The 20,409-nt window shown below is 38.6% G+C and overlaps 2 long non-coding RNA genes across 2 annotated transcripts in view; one reads left to right on the plus strand and one right to left on the minus strand.

Annotated features, from left to right (window-relative positions):
* LOC118243946 (uncharacterized) overlaps positions 1-19,243 on the minus strand; it is a 32,733-nt gene extending 13,490 nt beyond the window's left edge. The window contains exons 1-2 of the long non-coding RNA XR_004777393.2: positions 19,166-19,243; positions 15,271-15,340 (exon numbers count right to left, since the gene is read on the minus strand). This is a non-coding gene — a long non-coding RNA (uncharacterized LOC118243946). The remainder of the gene's footprint in view (positions 1-15,270; positions 15,341-19,165) is intronic.
* LOC118243947 (uncharacterized) lies at positions 16,287-20,203 on the plus strand. The gene is made up of 3 exons (XR_004777395.2): positions 16,287-16,403; positions 18,522-18,622; positions 19,980-20,203. It is a non-coding gene; the product is annotated as an uncharacterized LOC118243947 (long non-coding RNA).
* The last annotated feature ends 206 nt before the right edge of the window (positions 20,204-20,409 follow it).

Here is a 20,409-nt window from a genome sequence, read left to right on the forward strand (position 1 = left end):
AAGAATTCAGTTGCATAACGTCCAGGGCTTAGTTGCCATAACCACTGTATAAAAACTGTGCATCCATTGTCCCCTATGGATTTAATTTTCAGGCACAAGTCCAAGTTTCTAGCTAGTGAAATCCTTAGGAAACCTTCTGCTGTGCACAGGTTTTCCTGCTATATTATGTAACACTGGCAGCTGATAGCCCAACTGCTACACTTTTCATCCAGTGCTGAACTATTGCTCTCTTATTATTATTATTATTATTATTATTATTATTATTATTTCATTGTTATTATAGTTTTTTTTATTATTATTAAGTGGCAAACTACTGAAAGGTGACCAAGTTTGACAGTCTATTCTCAAAAAAAAAAAAAAAGAGTGAATTAACAAAGTAGGCAAAAAAGATAAAAATGATCTAAGCAAACAAGACTGGCACAGAGTTTAGAAGACTCTTTTGAAGAGGCCATTGAATGGAATTCACAGAGCTAGCAATTGGCCTAGGTGTGTGATACCTAAGTTGTATCTAATGTTTTGGCAACATGTAATGCAATCTTCCTGAAAAATGCCTTTCTAATCAAGGAATTAACTTGCAGAGTGAGTGTCTGAAACCTGCAAAGGAAAAAAAACAATGCTGTCTACAGAAGTTTTGGCACCTAAATTAACCCCGTGAGTGTGCCTAACATATAAAGAGAAATTTTTAAAAAGTGAATGAGAACCTTTCGAGTCTTTGTAATACTCGAGAGAGTTATATGCATTCAGACTTCTGTAAAAATATCAGGCTATTTACTTCTACTTAAATGGGTAGAATTTGCACAACCTTCAAACTAAATACCAGTGCACTTATTTACTTTAGGAGGAAAAAAAGAGACAATTAAAAATAATAAAAATAAAAATAATTAAAAAAAAAACACACTTTAAAAAGAGCATTGTCTTACAGTCTTAGTAAAGGTTATGCAAAGTCCGAAATAAGAAAGAAAATATCTACTGCTTAATGCGTATCTTATGTCTTACATATTTTGGTAAGGACCATTTTGACTGCTGTTGAATCAGTCTGTCTTGTTAAATTCACTGGGCCAATTTTTATTTACACTTTAGCACACTTTCTTTGTTCCTCACATACATTTTCTTATTATAGTACTTCCCATGCTCATTATAAGACATAATAATGGACTTTCTGCTGTGGTCTGACATGAAAATCCAGAGCAGTCAGAAGACTGTAAAGCACATGGCCAAGAAAATTATCAGTTCCTCAGTATACAGAATACGTCCAAGATAACACAGGTAGAAGTTGTCTTCTGTTTGCTGGCAGACTGCACTTTTGTCACTTTTTTACACTGAGGCAGTTTATTACAGATATTAAGAAACATTGCATGAGATCCTGAAATTGTAAAGAAAATGAAGTAAGATGGTGGTGCACAAGCTAGATGTACTCACAGAGACATCAATCTTCTGAATCGCAAAGGCCATTGATATGTATCCATGGTTCAAAGAGAGATATTGGCAACACAAAAATGGTGGTAATTCAGTAGTATGTACACACAGTTCATATGAGCTAATGAAGTAATTTTATGCGCTTACTTTTACTTTAGATACTAAAATTCTCAGCAGGTTCTAAACAAACATTGTTTGGCTCACTGCTTCAGATTCAGGGACAATAGTAGATAGAATGCAATCTCTGACAATGTAGCTCCAAGGAATGGGAAAGAACATTTGCAACCAAAACAAATCAATCCAAAAACCACCATCATTTGGCTTGCATTCCCACTAAATTAGAAAGTTTTGCAGTGCCTGGAATGCAAATAATTTCAGAGGTTTGCTGGGTTTGATTCCAGGTCATAGAGGTATATGCTTTTTCTCGGAAGGTTTTTCCTTGCTTCTTGACCTACAATACCTGAGGCAGAAAATTAGCATAGGTTGTTCATATGTCTCTTCCTCAAAAAGCAATTATAAAGTGTCTTGACTACCACGTTGTTTTTCATAAAAGGTTGTCCATAAGATTTTTCCACAGAAGTGCTGCTGTGCTCCTGATCCCAGGGGTCAGGTTAATCAAAGTAATGGAAAAAAATTTCAGAAATTATTTGTATGTTGTACATATGCAGTTTAGTTTCACAACACTTAATATTTGGAAGTTTGGTCTTTTTGAGCAACTGCTCAAAAAACTGCTCATTGTACTGTACAAGAGGGTGTGAAATTCTATTTCCTCTGAGCTAGCAGAAGCTTTTCTTACTCCTTAAGATGAGTCATAACTTCCTCTATGTGTCTTGCATCTAGGTTAGATAAGTTCTGCATTTTGTTCACAGAAAGTAACATACACAAACATATAGGTGCTTCATTCACCTCTGAATCTCCTTTCTAGATTAAAAGCACAAATTTTCCTTGCTTTTGTATGATATTAAATGAGAAAGTACTTAAGGGAAGATTCATTTCGGTGTCATCTTTAAAAGGTCTGTGTTGTGATGCCATTTTCAAAATCTCTTGGTTTTCTACTACATTACAGAAGTCAAAACTGCCCCAAAATAACCACGTGAGGACTAGAATAACACACCGTGCATACCAATACTCTTGCTATGATGAATTTTGAAAAGGAGTGCTGGGTAGAAGTCTGGACCTGCCTAGACTCAAGACACATTCTGATGTCTCTATATGTTTTCACTTTCTATACTTTTCTATAACTTTTCTGTGATCAAACTGCTGCAAGTTACCTTAATCTATACAGTCCTTTAAGTCATCTGGGTCTTATCTTTCCTGTGCATTTTCCATTACCAGAATCAATGCCTTCCTTTTGGTATATTTGATTTCATGAATGAGTAGAATGTTATTCTGTCTCTGACATGCCCAAGATATTGCATTATTTATGACACTTTTTCTCTCCCATTGCTTTTCGTAACTCTTAATTCCCTGAGCCTATTTTATGTCTTTTTTTGGCAATGTATATGAGATGTTTTCTGTATAATACAGTTATACTTTTCCTTCCTTAAAAAATAAATTAAAAAATAAAATAAAAAATAACAGTTTACTTTTTCAGTGCTTTTTAGGCATGTGATATTATGGCAAGATATGAACTTAGATAACTGAAAATCCACCAATGCAATATTTGAACAAAGCAAATAATCTATTGGTTTGTAGCTAATAATATAACATATTGTATTCTGCTTTGAATATTTGACTTGTCTATATATACACACCAATACTTTATTTAATTCAGCTTTTATTTTATTTTATTTTATTTTTAATTTTTATGTGCAATGTTAGGCTACATGTATATCTTTGTAACACAGTTCTGCTATCTGACTGAATTAATGCCTGTCATATTTGAAGGCCAAAATTTAACACTTATTAAATTTTAAATTTTCTGTTCTTATTCTGTAGTGCATACTTAGAATGTCCATGCTGTGTATGATTCCTGATTTTATTTTTTGATTTAGATGCGAAATATATCTTGCTGATTTATAACTCCTTGAGAACGATTTCATCAAAATTCTTCCATCTTCCACAGTGTAAATATATCCTTAATTCTAGCACTGCTTGAAAACAAAGCAGGGTTTGAAATAGGACTTTTTGGTGGTGTCTCATTCACATATGATAAATTCCTCTGCAGCTTCTGTGAGAATCTAGCTTCTGTTGTGCAATTGTGTGTGCCACTACTCAGATGATAGAAATATATTGGACATCTGTTTCATGAACAATGCCTTGTGCTTGACAGAATGCAATGTTATAGACATATTCCTTCAAATAGCTTCAAAGTAAAAATAAAATACAGCAAGGAATGAAGACTGTGTTTAGTTCCTTAATCTTCTGCCTGTATGCCCTTGTGGATTAATCTTGAACTTGGACAAATATGCCTGGCAAGAAAATGCTCTCACTCACTCTTGCTTGCTTCTTTTTAAATTTTCCAGACTCTCCAGCCTAGAGTGCACATAATTGTTTTCAGTGAAGAACTCTCCAGTTCCTATACTCCCCAGTGGGATTTTCAAGCTCAGTAGACAATTAGATTTTCTAGTGGTTCTGCCAGTCATGCATTGGCACTGTATACCTACATTTAATATGCTTAAGGTATGTGAGTACTCAGCTCTGGAGAGGCCGCACCTCGAGTACTGTGTTCAGTTTTGGGCCCCTCACTACAAGGACATTGAGGTGCTCCAGTGAGTCCGGGGAAGGGCAACGAAGCTGGAGAGGGATCTGGAGAACAAGTCTTATGAGGAGCAGCTGAGGGAGCTGGGATTGTTCAGTCTGGAGAAGAGGAGGCTCAGGGGTGACCTTATCGCACTCTATGAGTACCTTAAAGGAGGCTGTAGCGAGGTGGGGATTGGTCTATTCTCCCACGTGCCCAGTGATAGGACGAGGGGGAACGGGCAAAAGTTGTGCCAAGAGAGGTTTAGGTTGGATATTAGGAAGAACTTCTTTACCAAAAGGGATGTTAGGCATTGGAATGTGCTGCCCAGTGAAGTGGTCGAGTCACCATCCCTGGAGGTCTTTAAAAGATGTTTAGATGTAGAGCTTAGGGATATGGCTTAGTGGAGGACTTGTTAGTGTTAGGACAGAGGTTAGACTCAGTGATCTTGGAGGTCTCTTCCAAACTAAATGATTCTGTGATTCTGTGCTGCAGTCTCCAAGCTCAGATACAACCACATATTCGTCTGGCGCAACTGATATTTGTGTGCCTTGCACTAGCTGTTCCTTCACCTCCTCTTCAGAGACAAGGATATGCATCTCTTTTGTGCTCCTTCATTAGTAAACAAACCAGGATAGATTAAAGTCTCTTTCTTCAAGTCAGTAAGATACTGGGCAACAAAGATGGTGAAGGGCCTAGAGGGGAAGACGTATGAGGAGCGGCTGAGGTCACTTGGCCTGTTCAGCCTGGAAAAGAGGAGGCTGAGGGGAGACCTCACTGCAGACTACAGCTTCCTCATGACGGGATGTGGAGGGGCAGGCACCGATCTATTCTCTTTAGTCACTGGTGATAGGACCCGCAGGAATGGTGTCAAGCTGAGGCAGGGGAGGTTTAGGCTGGACATCAGGAAGACGTTCTTCACCGAAAGGGTGGTTGCACACTGGAACAGGCTCCCCAGTGAAGCAGTCACTGCACCAAGCCTGTCAGAGTTTAAGAAGCATTTGGACTGTGCACTTAGTCACATGGTCTGAATTTTTGGGTAGACCTGTGTGGTGCCAGGAGTTGGACTCGATGATCCTTATGGGACCATCCCAACTCAGGCTATTCTGTGATTCTATACCCGCCTTTAGTTTCAGTGAGAATTCAGGCCCTAACAACTGAAGTTTCTTCTGGATGGTGTTTCTTCGGAATAGGATAATTTCATTTCCCTTTTGAAGACTTACAAGGATGTAGTAACAAAAGCAAAGGCATAAAACAGTACCTGAAGCACAGGCTACTTTTCAGCCTGCAGCAGACTATAGGTATGATATTATCATTTCAGACAAATGTGATCTACGTAATGTGAAGTGTTCCGGCATGCTTACAGTCTGTCAAAGGCCAGAAAATGGGACCTTCATTTTAAGACTGTATGGTATAGAAAACAAAAAACAACAGAGAAGGAACTTTTCCTTCACCTAAATTTTATTATTATTTTGCAACTCCTTCAGGTGTCCACAAGGAGTTCTGACACCCTTCCAAAAAAAAAAAAAAAGTAATGTATTTAGAAATTAGTGTTACATGTTGGCCTTATTTACGTGTCCAGTCTTGCATTCAGGGCTTGATCTATCTGGGGGAGGAACATGTAATGCCGTGCAAGGCTGTTTGGTTGTATGACTGCCAACATGACTTTACAATTTTGAACTGTTTGTATAGAAGCAATATACAGAAGAGTACGCTATCCCCAAGTGAAATGTAGAAACTACCTGTTGCCTGTCAGGTAGAAAAGTTTAAAGGTGTAAGCATCTGTTCAGGTGTAAGAAAGAGTGTAATCATCTGTTTGAGTACAATTCTTATGTATACATGAACATTTTCCTCTCCAATTTCCAACTTGGAGTGCAACATTTTTCATCATACTCTTAGATCAGGATTCTGATTCTAACAATGGTTCCTAGTGCAAATTTCCAGAGAAGAGAGAAGCAAACCAGTCCTGACTGCTTTGAACGAGATGGAGATAGCAAACAAATGTAAATGAAGAAAATAAGCCTGTAGGAATGTTTTCAAGTAATTGTCATTGTCCAAAAGCTTTACATTGGTTGAATCCTTGAAAGGTAATTAATGTAAACTCAGGTTGCATCACTGAATTTGAGGTAGTAAGATAGACTTGCACCATTGCAGAGCCTCAGTCATAGTTTAAATGGGCACTGCCTCTAACTTCACAAGAATGAAAGAGAAAAGCACATCTTTCTACCTTGTCAGCTACGAGCAGACCTAGAGGAAGAAAAAACGAAAGTTGTTATAGTTAAAAAGTAATGGTTTTTTAGAACATTTCACTGAATATGTAATATTGAGTAGTAACCAGACAGCAAATGAAAGGGAAGATGAAACGGTAGAAGGTACTTGCATGACCTTAATTTACATGGCAATTGACAACAACCACAATCTGCAATGATTTATAAGTGCCTTACACCATTCACCCTTGAGACAGAAAAAAGGGATTCCCATATTATGTATGGGGAGTGCAATCCCTCTCAAAACACAAGAGTCTGGGGTACGCAACTGAGTACCGAAAATCTTAAGATTAGGCAGCACCAAAGTCAACTGAGAAGGGAGGATGAGTCTCTCAAGATGTTCACGTAACGGAAAGGAAACTCAGATGTTAGCCCTACACAACAATTTTTAGAGACAGGCTGGGAACTGGTTCTTTTCAAGCCAGGGACCATTTCAGCATCCTCAAAGCTAAAGAAAGAGTTGACTGCTCTGTGGAATTGTGTTCCTGGCGGGAAAATTCTGGGGACCAGATCTGGGGAGCTTATGTACACATGGCTTTTAGGCTGCTGCCGCAGTGTTCCTCTAGATTTGAAAATTTGTTTATGGTTTGAAAATCCATCTGAGTTGTCTGAGTGGTTAGAAAGCTGCCTAGCAGAGAAGGACCTGGGTGTATTGGTGGATAGTCAGCTGAATACGAGCCAGCAGTGTGCTCAGCTGGCCAAGAAGGCCAGCAGCATCCTGGCTTGTATAAGAAACAGCATGGCCAGCAGGACTAGGGAAGTGATTGTCCCCCTGTACTTGGCTCTGGTGAGGCCACATCTCGAGTACTGTGTTCAGTTTTGGGCCCCTCACTACAAGAAGGACATTGAGGTGCTCCAGTGAGTCTGGAGAAGGACAACGAAGCTGGAGAGGGATCTGGAGAACAAGTCTTATGAGGAGCAGCTGAGGGAGCTGGGATTGTTCAGTCTGGAGAAGAGGAGGCTCAGGGGTGACCTTATCACGCTCTATGAGTACCTTAAAGGAGGCTGTAGCGAGGTGGGGATTGGTCTATTCTCCCACGTGCCCAGTGATAGGACGAGGGGGAATGGGCAAAAGTTGTGCCAAGAGAGGTTTAGGTTGGATATTAGGAAGAACTTCTTTACCAAAAGGGATGTTAGGCATTGGAATGTGCTGCCCAGTGAAGTGGTCGAGTCACCATCCCTGGAGGTCTTTAAAAGATGTTTAGATGTAGAGCTTAGGGATATGGCTTAGTGGAGGACTTGTTAGTGTTAGGACAGAGGTTGGACTCAGTGATCTTGGAGGTCTCTTCCAAACTAAATGATTCTGTGATTCTGTGATTCTGAGTCTGATTTGCAAAGTTCTTTCAAAGAAGAATATTATTTAGCAGTCTGCAGGGGTGATGCTGGGGAGTTGTGCAGGTTGGCTTAGGAATCCGGGTTCAGCCTTGAGAAGTAGGGAATTACCTCTGCTCATCATTCTTTTTGCTTTTATTTAACCTGATTGTTTTTCTGTAATAAGTACCATAAGTACTTTGCATCACAGTTCACATCCTTACTATTTTCAAAAACATTTTTCCACACATGCATGGTCACTTCTAAGGAACTGATGTAAACCTACCAAAGTCAGGAGAAAGACTTTTCACCCTACTCTCCCTGAGAAATGAATCTGTTGTCTCCTTCATCATAGTAAACAGCTAAACAGATCATTTGAGTATTCTTGGTAATATCTATAGATGGGCAGAAAATTAAAGGTAGTTAAAATGGATTAATCATTGTTTGCATTCTCTGAGAATATTATAGACAGTCATCTTCATTAGTCTTCAAGGAAAGCAGTATTTACATATGAAAGAAGATCAAAAAGAATGCATTTAAATTTAAACACACACATTTTCAGATGAGCTGTGAAAATTTCCTGTGAAATGGGTCATTGCTCTACATAGTTTAACTTATTCGGTGGAAATGTGAAAGTTAAACTGACTGTTGCTTAGAAAACAAAGAAGAAAGGATTTGGTGTTACTTAACAAAAGAAAGCAATGTGAAAAAGAAATTTGAAAATCATGTTGTCCTGGTTTCAGGTAGGACAGAGTTAATTTTCCTCCTAGTAGCTGGCAGGGTGCTATGTTTTGGATTAGGATGAGAAGAGCGCTGATAACATGCTGATGTTTTAATTGTTGTAGAGCAATGCTTACACCAAGCCAAGGACTTTTCAGCTTCTCGCTCTGTCCTGCTAGCGAGCAGGCTGGGGGTGCAGCAGGAGCTGGGAGGGGACAGACCCAGGACAGCTGACCCAAACTGGCCAAAGGGGTATTCCATACCATCTGACGTCATGCTGAACAATATATAGGGGTGGCTAGCCGGGGTGGGGGGGCCGGCTGCTCGGGGATAGGCTGGGCATCGGTCAACGGGTGGTGAGCAATTGCATTGTGCATCACTTTGTACACATTATTACTATTATTATTATTATTATTATTATTATTCTTGTTATTATTTTTCCTGTCTTAATAAACTGTCCTTATCTCAACTCACAGGCTTCACTTTCCCGTTTCTCTCCCCCATCCCGGAGAGGGAGGGGGGAGGGTGAGCGAACGGCTGTGTGGTGTTTGGCTGCCAGCCGGGCTAAACCACAACAATGTAACTCTTCCTAATTTTTCTGAAAAAAAAAAAATGGGGCTTCTTGGCTTTGTCAAGTTCAGTTTTTCAACTGGATCATTAATGAACCAGTTATTCCACCAAGAAAGTAATCATAACATTTTTTAAGAAAGTTAGGAGATATTTTTAAACATTTTCTTGCAGTGAAATAAGGTGATTTTTTTTTTCAGCTAGTGGGCTTTTTTTTTCTTTTATATTTTTTCTCCTTTGTCCAGAACATCTCTGTATGTAATATGCCACTTCATTTTTCTTTCTTCAGCCTCACAAAGCAACTCATTCAACAAATTCAACAAATCTATGGTAGTTTGTATCAGAAGAATAACTCATCCTGAAATAGTAACACTTTTTGAATTAAGTCATATAAAGCTATGGCAATTAGGTGAAAAATCATAACTATCAAGCACACATTTTATATCTAAATTCAGTTACTGAATAATTCCATTTTACAGAATACTCAGAAACCTTCAGAATTTAAAGCAGAAAGCTTCTCTTCATTTTCTAGTGGATTAGAATAAGAGATTTGTTTTTATCTATTTGTGGACATTCCATAAAGAGGAAAATGAGGTTGAATTCCTGAAATAAGTTATTCACTGCTAATTATACAGTGCTCTAGCATCAATGGAAAAATCAACCATAAATGTACTGCAGTAGCTCAGCAACGTGAATAGCAAGTGTAGCTGTTCCCTGATGCACATGAATACAAGATGCTAAATTGTATGAAAATGGCCCCAGGATATTGTTTCAGATTCTGTATTGGTTTCTGTATGAATAGCACTGCTGCAGTGGAAAGCAAAAGAAAACAAACAACTCGGAATTTTTCTACTGGTTAAAAATATATCAGGTAAAATCCAATATTCCAGTGGATCAGGAATTCAGGTTAAGTTACAAACATTCACTTGGACATTGCTTTTCTTCTTTACCATATTATCCTGGATATTTTTTTACTTGACAATAAATAAATAAATAAATAAGGTTTATTCTTCACATCTCACTTCTCTTTTTGCTTTGATCCTTCAAGTGGGCCTAATCCTGTGTTTGTAATATCATAATCCCCTGCTATGGAAATTAATGTGGTGTCACACATATTCAGTATTATGTAGCTCCAGTGCCAGAAGGGACAGTGAGCTTTGAAAAGTGCAAGATATTTTAAAGAAAATAAATAAATACCCAAGCAAACAAATATGCAATCTTTTCTATACATATGTAATGTGGCCAAAATTGTGTAATGTTACTGAAAGGATAATTTGATCCACTGGATTTGAAAGGTCCATTCAGTGATCCCCTCCCCCCCCCACCCCCCCGCCCCCCCCACCCTGGCTGTTCAGGTAGGCATATATATTGATTTCAGATATGAGGGCACTAAAAAGGCATAATGTCAGTGTGAAACTATCAAGGGATAGATTTTTTCTAAAATAGTCACATGAATCACTGGAAGATTTTTTTTGGAAATGAATCCTTCTAATGGTTCCAATTCTTTCCGCAGGAGAAGGTCAAAGTAAAGGAAATACCTCTCATCTTTTGGGAGGATGCGGTGAAGTTCTCAAGCAAACCCCCCAAACTATTTATCATTTCCATAGCTCATGCAAATGAGAAGAACTCGGCTCCATCTTCTCAAACATTTCTTGGACTTCTTTCTGTCTTACGGGCTCCAGGTCAGAGATATACTGCTGGAGTCCTACAGAGTCAGGTTTTCTGAGACTGTTAGTAGTCCCAGTATTGCTCTGAAAATGAAATGAAAATCCTCTTCACATATAGGTATGTTGGTGTTCAATATCTCCTTGTGAAATCCCCTCATTTTCTTCTATTCTTGTCTTTTCCTTGTGAATTTTTGTTTTTGCTAACTTCTATTTCAAATGGTGCTACTGAGAAAGGAAAAAAAAAAAACAAACAAAAAAAAAAACACACCATTCTAATGTGCATTTCATTTGAGAATAAAGTGTCCATAATTGTTTTGCTGATACTGTGATACTGAAAATCTGCAAACAGACAAAGTAACAATAAGATTCATTTTAATAGGCATGCTGAGGGGAAGTGAACTGTAAAATCATTGTCTGTAAGTCCATTTAAGGACTTGTCCCTTCATTCCACATATCTCTTTCCCCAAAGCACTTCAGAATGTGTTTTTAATTATCTTGAACATCTGATTAATTTTTACATTGCAAACTGCAGCCCTGTTGGGAAGATACCTGTCAAGGCATAGCAAGAATAAAATGCATCTCTTCTGAAAAGTCTGGGAGTCCATTTTTCAACTCTTGTATTACCATTCTCAGGCTTATTTTTTCAAGCATTAATCTCAAAATACCGCTGGCAAACAGTTTATTTGGTGGTTCATTATACTGCCCAGCAGGCAGTGAAATCAGCAAGAGCATGGGCTTGTTGGGCTGCTCCATATGTTTATTTGCTAGCATGTACAAAAAACAACCTCACACACAGATCCTGAAAATGCTGAATCGAGCAAATATGGAAAGAGAGGCTGGAAGATGGAGTGGAGGATGGGGAGAGAAGACTTAAATTCAGACGGGAAATTTCTTTCTTGGCAGAGGAGAGAAACATCAGGGCACTGAGTACACCCATAAACATTACTCAGCCAGTCAGAGCAGTCCCATCTGAGATCCCCCAGGAACTTTCTGCCTTTGGCGTGGGGGCTCTACTCAAGCCCTGGCTGAAGTTCAGCCCCAGGACTTCCGCACAGCTCCAGGCTGACCTCCAAGCCTCACAGACACCTGAGGCAGCATGCACAGGCAGCCCTGAGGCCTTCTCTACCATATTCAGCACCCAGAACAGCCCCTGGTCTCCCCCTTCCTAAACTGCTCAGTGGGGTTAAGCTAAGGTACAGGACTTTCTCAGTCAGATTCAACTTGTCTTTTCTTCCTACCCAAAAGTTACTTGTTGCTGGTTGGTGATGGAGGTAACAAGAATATCACCAAAGGAGTAGAGAGATTGGATTGGATTTGAGAGCTGGGCAATCACCAACCGCATGAAGGTTAACAAGAGCAAGTGCCAGGTCCTGCACCTGGGATGGAGCAACCCTGGCTATACGTACAGACTGGGTGATGAGACGCTGGAGAGCAGCCCCGCAGAGAGGGATCTGGGGGTTGTGGTTGACAGCAAGTTGAATATGAGCCAGCAGTGCGCCCTGGCAGCCAGGAGGGCCAGCCACATCCTGGGATGCATCAAGCATGGCATTGCTAGTCGGTCAAGGGAAGTGATTGTCCTGCTCTACTCTGCGCTGGTGCAGCCTCAACTCGAGTACTGTGTGCAGTTCTGGGCACCACAGTACAAAAAGGACGTCAAACTATTGGAGAGTGTCCAGAGAAGGGCTACAAAGATGGTGAAGGGCCTAGAGGGGAAGACATATGAGGAGCAGCTGAGGTCACTTGGCCTGTTCAGCCTGGAGAAGAGGAGGCTGAGGGGAGACCTCACTGCAGACTACAGCTTTTAGATGAGGGGGAGTGGAGGGGCAGGTGCCGATCTATTCTCTTTAGTGATCAGTGATAGGACCTGAGGGAATGGTGTCAAGCTGCGACAGGGGAGGTTCAGGCTGGATATCAGGAAGAGGTTCTTCACTGAGAGGGTGGTCGCACACTGGAACAGGTTCCCCAGGGACGTGGTCACCGCACCAAGCCTGTCAGAGTTTAAGAAGTGTTTGGACTGTGCTCTCAGTCTTATGGCCTGAATTTTTGGGTAGACCTGTGTGGTGCCATTAGTTGGACTTGATGATCCTTATGGGTCCCTTCCAACTCGGGATATTCTATGATTCTATGAAAGGAGTAGAGATATGGGAAAATTTATAATTCTATATATACTGTGATTATTTTGTCTTTATTTCATTCAGGGATGTCAAGTTCAAGATGTTTATCATATTAAGTCAGGGACATACTATGCTTGAATTTATGCAAACATAGAAGACAGCAGCTGAGCTGAAGATTTCATAATCTCAGTAGCTGGCAGAAAAGTTTCCAGGCAGCTATTCTGACAGACAAGGTGATGAATTAGAGGATGTTTCAGCCCACTGGGTAGAACAGGATTAGCTATACCTATTCCGCTCTCCTTTTTTCCTTACCAAATATCTCAGACAATTTCAGCAATGTAACAGATGTCTGCAACTTAGTTGTTCTCTCCACCTCATTCAAATAAAGAAAATAATTGTACAGTGAAGTATGTTGTAGTAGAGCTTGTTAATATATGTGTTAAAGTAGAAACCAGGTATAACTTGTGCTTAGAACAGAGGGCAGGTAGATCCAGGATGGTCCTGAGTTCCTGCGAGGTTTCATTACTGGATTTGGACTGACCTTAAAAAAATATCTTCCATATGCATAGTCTTTCTATTCAAGTGGCAAATAAGGAAACAGAAGGAAAACAGGTTTTTAGAGACCTGTAAAAGGATCTATGGAAAAATAGAGGAATGGAATGGAATGGAATGGAATGGAATGGAATGGAATGGAATGGAATGGAATAGTTCAGTTGGAAAGGACCTTCATAGATCATCCAGTTCAACCACCTGACCTCTTCAGCGCTAACCAAAAGTTATAGCATATTATTGAGGGCATTGTTCAAACATCTCTCGAACATTGACAGGCGTGGGGCATCAACCACCTCTCTAGAAACCTTTTTCCAGTGTTTGACCACCCCCACAGTAAAGAAATTTTTCCTTCTATCCAGTGTGAACCTCCCTTGGCACAGTTTTGTGCCATTCCCATGTGTTCTGTCATCAGTTACCAGGGAGAAGAGACCAGCACATCTATCTCTATTTCTGCACTTCAGGAAGTAGTAGAGAACAAAGATGTCACCTTTCAGCCTTCTCTTCTCCAGATTAGACAACCCAAGTGTCCTCAGTCTCTCCTCATCAGTCATGTCTTCTAGCCCTTTTACCATCTTTGTTGCCCTCCTCTGGGTGCTTTCAAGGACTTAAAATCCCTTACATGTCTGTCTAATTTATCAGTCCCCAGAAAAGCACAACTCTAGCAAACAGTGAGAAAGAGTCTAAGGAAATGACATTTAGCTAATAATAGAAACATTGGGATTATATCTCCCTTGAATTTATCCCTTAGAGTCCTCCAACAGAGAAGACACATACTTGTGAAGCTGTCAGCTGAAAAGTTTCCTTTACCAAAAGCATAGCTTTGGTAGCTGCTGTGTGATTATACATGTATGTGAAATGCTTAGTGATTTCTATTGTTTTGGTATGCTTGTGGTGTAACCAATAAGCTTGAGACTAACCAACAAACCTCCTGTAAGACGGAGTTCATTGTCTGTGATATTCTATCCTCATGGCTCTGGCTGTTGTTACAGTAAAACGTAACTGTGTATGTAGAAAATCAGGAACCTAAATAAATGTAGGACATTAGCAAACAGTAAAGGTAACTTGTAACCCCTTGATCTTGTAGTCTTTAAGCTGCCACAGTTCTTTTTGATACTAGTCAAGGAATGTGTTGGTATAGCAGATATACAAAGAAGTGTATTAGCCATAGCTGAAATTCTTAAAGATAGCCTTTATAAATTTCAATGACAGTTTCTCAGTATCAGATGTAGGTTTTGAAGTGTTTTCTTAATCTGTGAAAGATATTGTAGTCAATTATGATATTTTATTCTTTAGGTAACTCCATTGACTTCATATACTTTTCAAAAGTAGAGTAATACACAGATAAGGTTAAAAATGAGAAGTATTGCACCCTCCAGCTGGTATCTGCCATATGAGCACTGGGATATATCACAGTTTAAAATAAACCCCATTGCCTAAATTCCCCAGTACAACTTTTTGAAGTGGCTTCCTTTGCAAATTGGCTGCTACCAATAAGAACTGAATGATTTATATATGGAATACTGAAAATAAACTCTACATTTTGGACTACTCCCCATTCATCCAAATAACAGAGGAGAGGCTGATTTTCATACAGGACAGGATAATTGAAATCAAATATATTATTTCAGAAAATAATTAGAGTAAAATAAATAATTAAATCTTGCTAGATTATTGCAGAATGACTCCTATGAAACTCTTGGCAAGAACAGGCTTCAGTGAAGTCAGTTCCAGCACTTAGCTTAATTCATGGAGGTCAGGAAGACAAGTCTACCTGCTTGGCTAGTACATCTTTCTTGCACACAACAGTCTTTGAAGAAATGTGTGCTGAGCACAAAGGTTTAATATTATTACATTCTTTCAAATACAGCCCAGTGTCAGCTGGACTATTTGAATGTGCCTCAGTGTGTAATTGTTCTGTCTAATAATGTATGAAAGTATGTAAAACCAAATTAGATTAGAAGAAAAAAGACTCTTACTTTCATTGTATCCTGTACTGTTGGTTTGCCCATCCAGACAAGAATGCAGTAAAGGTTTCAGTCACGTTTGCTGTAAACCAAAAAGAATAAGACTTATACCCACAATTTACTCTCCAGCCAGGTGGCAGCAGAAGTTAATTATTTAGGAAGCAATGCCATTGTATGTCAACTTGACCCTGCCTCAGCATGGGATTCAGAATACCTTCCAATAATAGTATAGCGCATGACAGTGCAATATCAAAATTATGCATTCCAGTCCCTAATTCCACTATCCCAAGAAAAACAAAAGTAAGACTGATTGATACAAGTCACTATTTTAGCAATGTACAAATCTCAGCAGCAGTAAGGATGCTCAGAGGAGACAACAGTTTTCAGATGCATAAACTGTGTTAAAGAATTAAGCTGAATTCTTTAATTATCATAATAAATCCTATGTAAATAGGATTTAGATTCATAGCTATGGTTTTATTGGCCAGATAGGTGATTTTTTATGCTTTTTATTTAATTTTTTTTCCCCAGATTCGGTTTTGATTCAGTTGTACAAAGGATGACTTTTAATACCTCAGAATACAAGTACCGCCATGATAGAATAAGGGTAGAGTTTTCAAAAATTCCTAAAGGACATGGACCTCTCAGGCTTTTATGAATATCTGACTCAGTTTATCACTCATTACAAATAATTATTGAAAAGAAAAGCAACAACAACAACAATGACAAAACTGTGTAACATGCAACTATGCAACTATGCTATGGTCCAAGGATATTTTTTTCCCTTTTTAATATTTTAAGTTAACAATATATGTAAATGTCACTAATAATAGGGGATGTTCTATTCACATTCAATAATCTTAGCATAATAAGATATATCATTGTTTGTTTTTAAAGCAATTTTGCCTGCTTTAATACAGACATTGAAGATCAGCCACAGACATTTGAGATCCTAAGCAGAAGCTTGCTTCACAAGGCAGCCAATGACTATTTCTGAGAATTGGTATTCTTCTGCATGCCCCAGAATTACTAGTCATATTAAGAGTCTTGACCCTGAGTCTCTGAATATTCCCAGAATGAGCATTGCAGATTCCAGTGTCCATTGTTACTAATCTCAGCTATGATTATCAGCCCTGGAAAAAAAGGTAAGCATTTTCAGATTATGATTTTAATAGTAATAATTTGGGGTGAGGTTTTAGCTAAACCATCCAGCTGCAATCAAGGTTATGATCCTTTCATAGCTGAGGTTAATACTATAAATACCAGTTATGCCCCTTGCTGGATGACTGTTTCGGTAATTCACTGGAGTGAAATAACCTCAGTTTCCAGAAATGAAGATCCTCTAAAGGTTTTGACAAGAAACTATATAAAGCAGTAATCAAAAGCAATGCTACAGAATAGGATAATGCTGTCTTAATTCGTATTTAATTTTGGTGATATAAAGATTTCTTCCTTCCTAAGAATTCAGACTAAAGGGAGAAAGTAATTCTGTAATTTACACCTCTGACATTAAGCTGAAAAGCAGCACTGCAGACACCTGCTTCAGAATTGTCATTGTTTCCATGGTGCCACTTTCTATCACCTATTTTTAATAGTTTACACAACAAGATCAAGGGTGTCCCAGCTGTTACTGCCACTGTTGCTAAGCAACCTTTAAATCAGAGTTCAAGAAGACAAAGAATCATGCTTGAAAAATTTCTCAAGTGTCTGGTTTCCCCCTTCTTCTTCTGTCTACACAATTTTTCAGATGCCATGTTTTTTGTTTCTTTTTTTTTTTCTTTTTTCTTCCCTTTCAAATTCTGTGTGAATCAACAGAAGTCTCCTAAAGGAATAAGCTAGTTTAAGGTCCAACTTCCAGTTACAAAAGCCACAACTTTATGCAAAAAATGAAACTGTGGCATTTAATAGGGGGCTTATAGCATTAACTTTTTATTCTTATTCTTTATTAAAATATTGTTAGGGCTCTGTAACTCTCTGCTGCTATTATGTAACATCTGTGCATGACTGCATCATGGACTGACATACTGATCAATGGAGGGAGATTCAGAGCTTGCAGGGAATTTCAATGTCCCCCTGGACCTTCTGGAATCATAATGCCATCATCTGCAAAAGGTGCAGAGATCGAAATCCCCCATCAAGAAGAATGAGAATTTAGAATGAATGAATCTGGAGAATTTGGGGACTGGACCAATGTTCTAGAATGTCTAAATATTTTTTGAACTTTGTTGCTAAACCATTAGCATCCCTTACCCGAGAAATTATATGACACAACTTTTTCATTAGATACATTAGCTGTGTTAATGTTGGAAATAAAGCAGCGCAGTGGAATATAAGAGTAAAGGAAAATGTAAAGTTAAGAGATCCTGTGCTTCATTTAAAATCTTTGCTTGGACCAATAGCCTTTTCTTTGTAAGGCTATTGGTCCAGGCTATTCCTTTATATATCCATATAAGCTTTTATGTCACCCTAAATGCTTCCTCCCATATCATATCTGCCTGAACCCTTTCCCTTCTTTACACCAATCACTACAACCATCAGGACCATTCCTTGCCCGTTTCTATTTCAAATTATTATTATTATTATTATTATTAATTGCACACACAGTCTTGGTAGATTTTCTTTCAAATTCTGTAGATGAAAAACATTTTCTGCAACTTCTCATCACCTGTTCATATTCCCAAAGCCACTGTTGTTCCCCCAAATAAATTGCTCTCCTGGTTTTTAACCTTCACACTAATCCGTGATTTACCAGTCAGGTGAACAATTCATTCACTTCATACTGAACATGTCAAATAACTATTTTCACTCATATAAGAAAAAAAAAAAAAAGTCTGCTCAGTTTTCAATTTGAAAAAAAATTTAATGCGATTTCAATGTCCATAAGAGGTGCCAGATTGTCTCTGCCTCATTAACTATCTTGAACTTGAGAAACTTCCTGGAAGGTATAAGTAATAGCTTATTCTCTGTGTCCCTTCAGCCCTTGTCTTTATGTTTGACCTCTTTATAGAGGCTTCTCAGCAAGAGTACCAGTTGTGAAGGCACTTTTTATTTATTTGTTTGTTTATTTGCTTGCCTAATGTCGGGAAACATTCATCCCCCTGGGAAGAGGGCTGAGATCACAAAATTCATTTCAGGGAGGTTGCTGTAATGTTGGATGATGCAACCTTTGTTCTCTGTCTGCCTGATCTGACTCTGAAGCTGCCACAGGGAAATAAATAACTCAGTCTGTGAAACCATTTGACCCTTATTTTCATTTCATCTAGGTTGGTGTAAATTAGGAGAAACTTCACTACATTACGGAATGATCAGTGGTGTAAAATTGCCATAAGTAGGACAGTCGACTTTTAGAACTTTTATCCAAAATGTAAGTCTGCTGCCAGTGTTTAATGTGCTTGCTAAAGGCAATCTTACAGTTCTGAGTTAATGAATAGATCATGCATCAGATTTATTACTCTGCAACCTGCCAAGGAAAGATAGCCTCTTAAAACTCTTATGTAGAAACTTACATATAATAAGTTCATCAATCCTCACTAACATACTGAAAATATTTTTTTTTCTTTTTTATCTGGATTCTAAGAATCTCTCTACATTTTGCCACCCCAAAATTCTGAGAAATGTACTTTGCTTGAATAACTGCTGTTACAATAATATTTCCTCTATTTGTGTTAACATATTTCTATGCCCAAAACCACAAATAAGAAATTTTCTGGCAGACTAGTTTGGAAACTGTGAAAACTTTTTTTTTTTTTTTTCCCAAATAATTATGGAGTACAGCTTCTTATTCTTATTTTACAAGGTGTTTTTAGTACCTATGTCACTAAATATATTTTTCAGAATTTCTGTGTTTAGCAGAATCCTGTTTACAGTTATTAAGTGAACAAGCCAATTTAAAAATGGTGACACAAACTTGGTCCAGATCCAGGGCCCTGGCATCTGTTAGGGTATGAAGGCAGAATCCCAGTCTTCAGTCCCAGCCATGCAGTTGTGATAACTGAAGAAGAAAGTTAAAAATGTGATTAAGAGACACTTGCTGAACAAATGTGTTCCTTGGCTTCCCTGCTGCAGGGTGTGGGAAGCTTTGCAGTGCACAGCTGGGTGTTAATGCTGAAAGCCAGCACTGAGAAAATCAGCCACTGCCCCTGCCAGAGCAGGAAATGCCTGCAGCAGCAGTGCAGCACAATGGGCAGGATACATCATTTGGGCTACTCCCAGAGAGCTGTTAACATGGTTGCCTCAATGCTTAGCTGTACAGAAATAGTTTCTCAGGTTCAAATTATTGATCAGGGTATCACTGAGCTAAGCACTATACAAAGAGAAAACAAAAGCAGGGTTGGTTTTGGCCCTGGAGAGCTGTGCAGCCTCCTATAAGGCACGCTCACAGCAGCATTTCTCTCTCTCTGAGTGAACAGTCCCTCAGACTACAAAGGAGTCACTGGGAATATCATTGCAAATAGACGCACTTTGCTTTCCTTTCTCTAACCCTTTGTAAATTAGGATCCAAATCACGTAATGAGAGTTTAAATTTACAGTGTAGCATAAGATAAACAAATGAACTGAGCATGATTTAATCAAACAACATACCATTTTACATGCTGAAAGCAGTTCAGCACAGTTATCACTTCTGGAATTTCAATTTCTGTCACTGTGTAAGATTAAATCAATATTAACAGCACTAGTATAATACAAATAATAATAACTTTAAACGCATATTTTCCTTCCAGAATTCAAACTCATTGTAATTTGATCTCAAGATCTGGATTGCAGAGGTTCCTCCTGCAATCTGCTACTCATACTATGTGAGGGACACATTCACTTCACCTCCTACCCCTTTCTTGGTAATGTCAACAAAAAGAAAATGAGCATTTTGGAATGCAGGTGTATCTCAAAGACACTTCGAAGATCAAGACAAAGAATCTGAGGACTTTATTCCACTGATGGGTCAAATACTTATTAATATTAATAAGTGTGCAATTTCATTGATGGGATTCAACTTTTTCATTTAGCAAGTCTTCCGTTATGAAACTATCACAGGGCAATTTATAAGCATTTGTTCAACTCTTCCTTCATGAATCACAAATCATCTCCTTAAAGAACTCTAACAGACTGGTTTTTACAGAAAAACAGGGTTTAAATATCACTTGGAATATCACT

This window comes from Cygnus atratus, chromosome 3, assembly GCF_013377495.2.
Source record: "Cygnus atratus isolate AKBS03 ecotype Queensland, Australia chromosome 3, CAtr_DNAZoo_HiC_assembly, whole genome shotgun sequence".
Taxonomy (NCBI): Eukaryota; Metazoa; Chordata; class Aves; order Anseriformes; family Anatidae; genus Cygnus; species Cygnus atratus.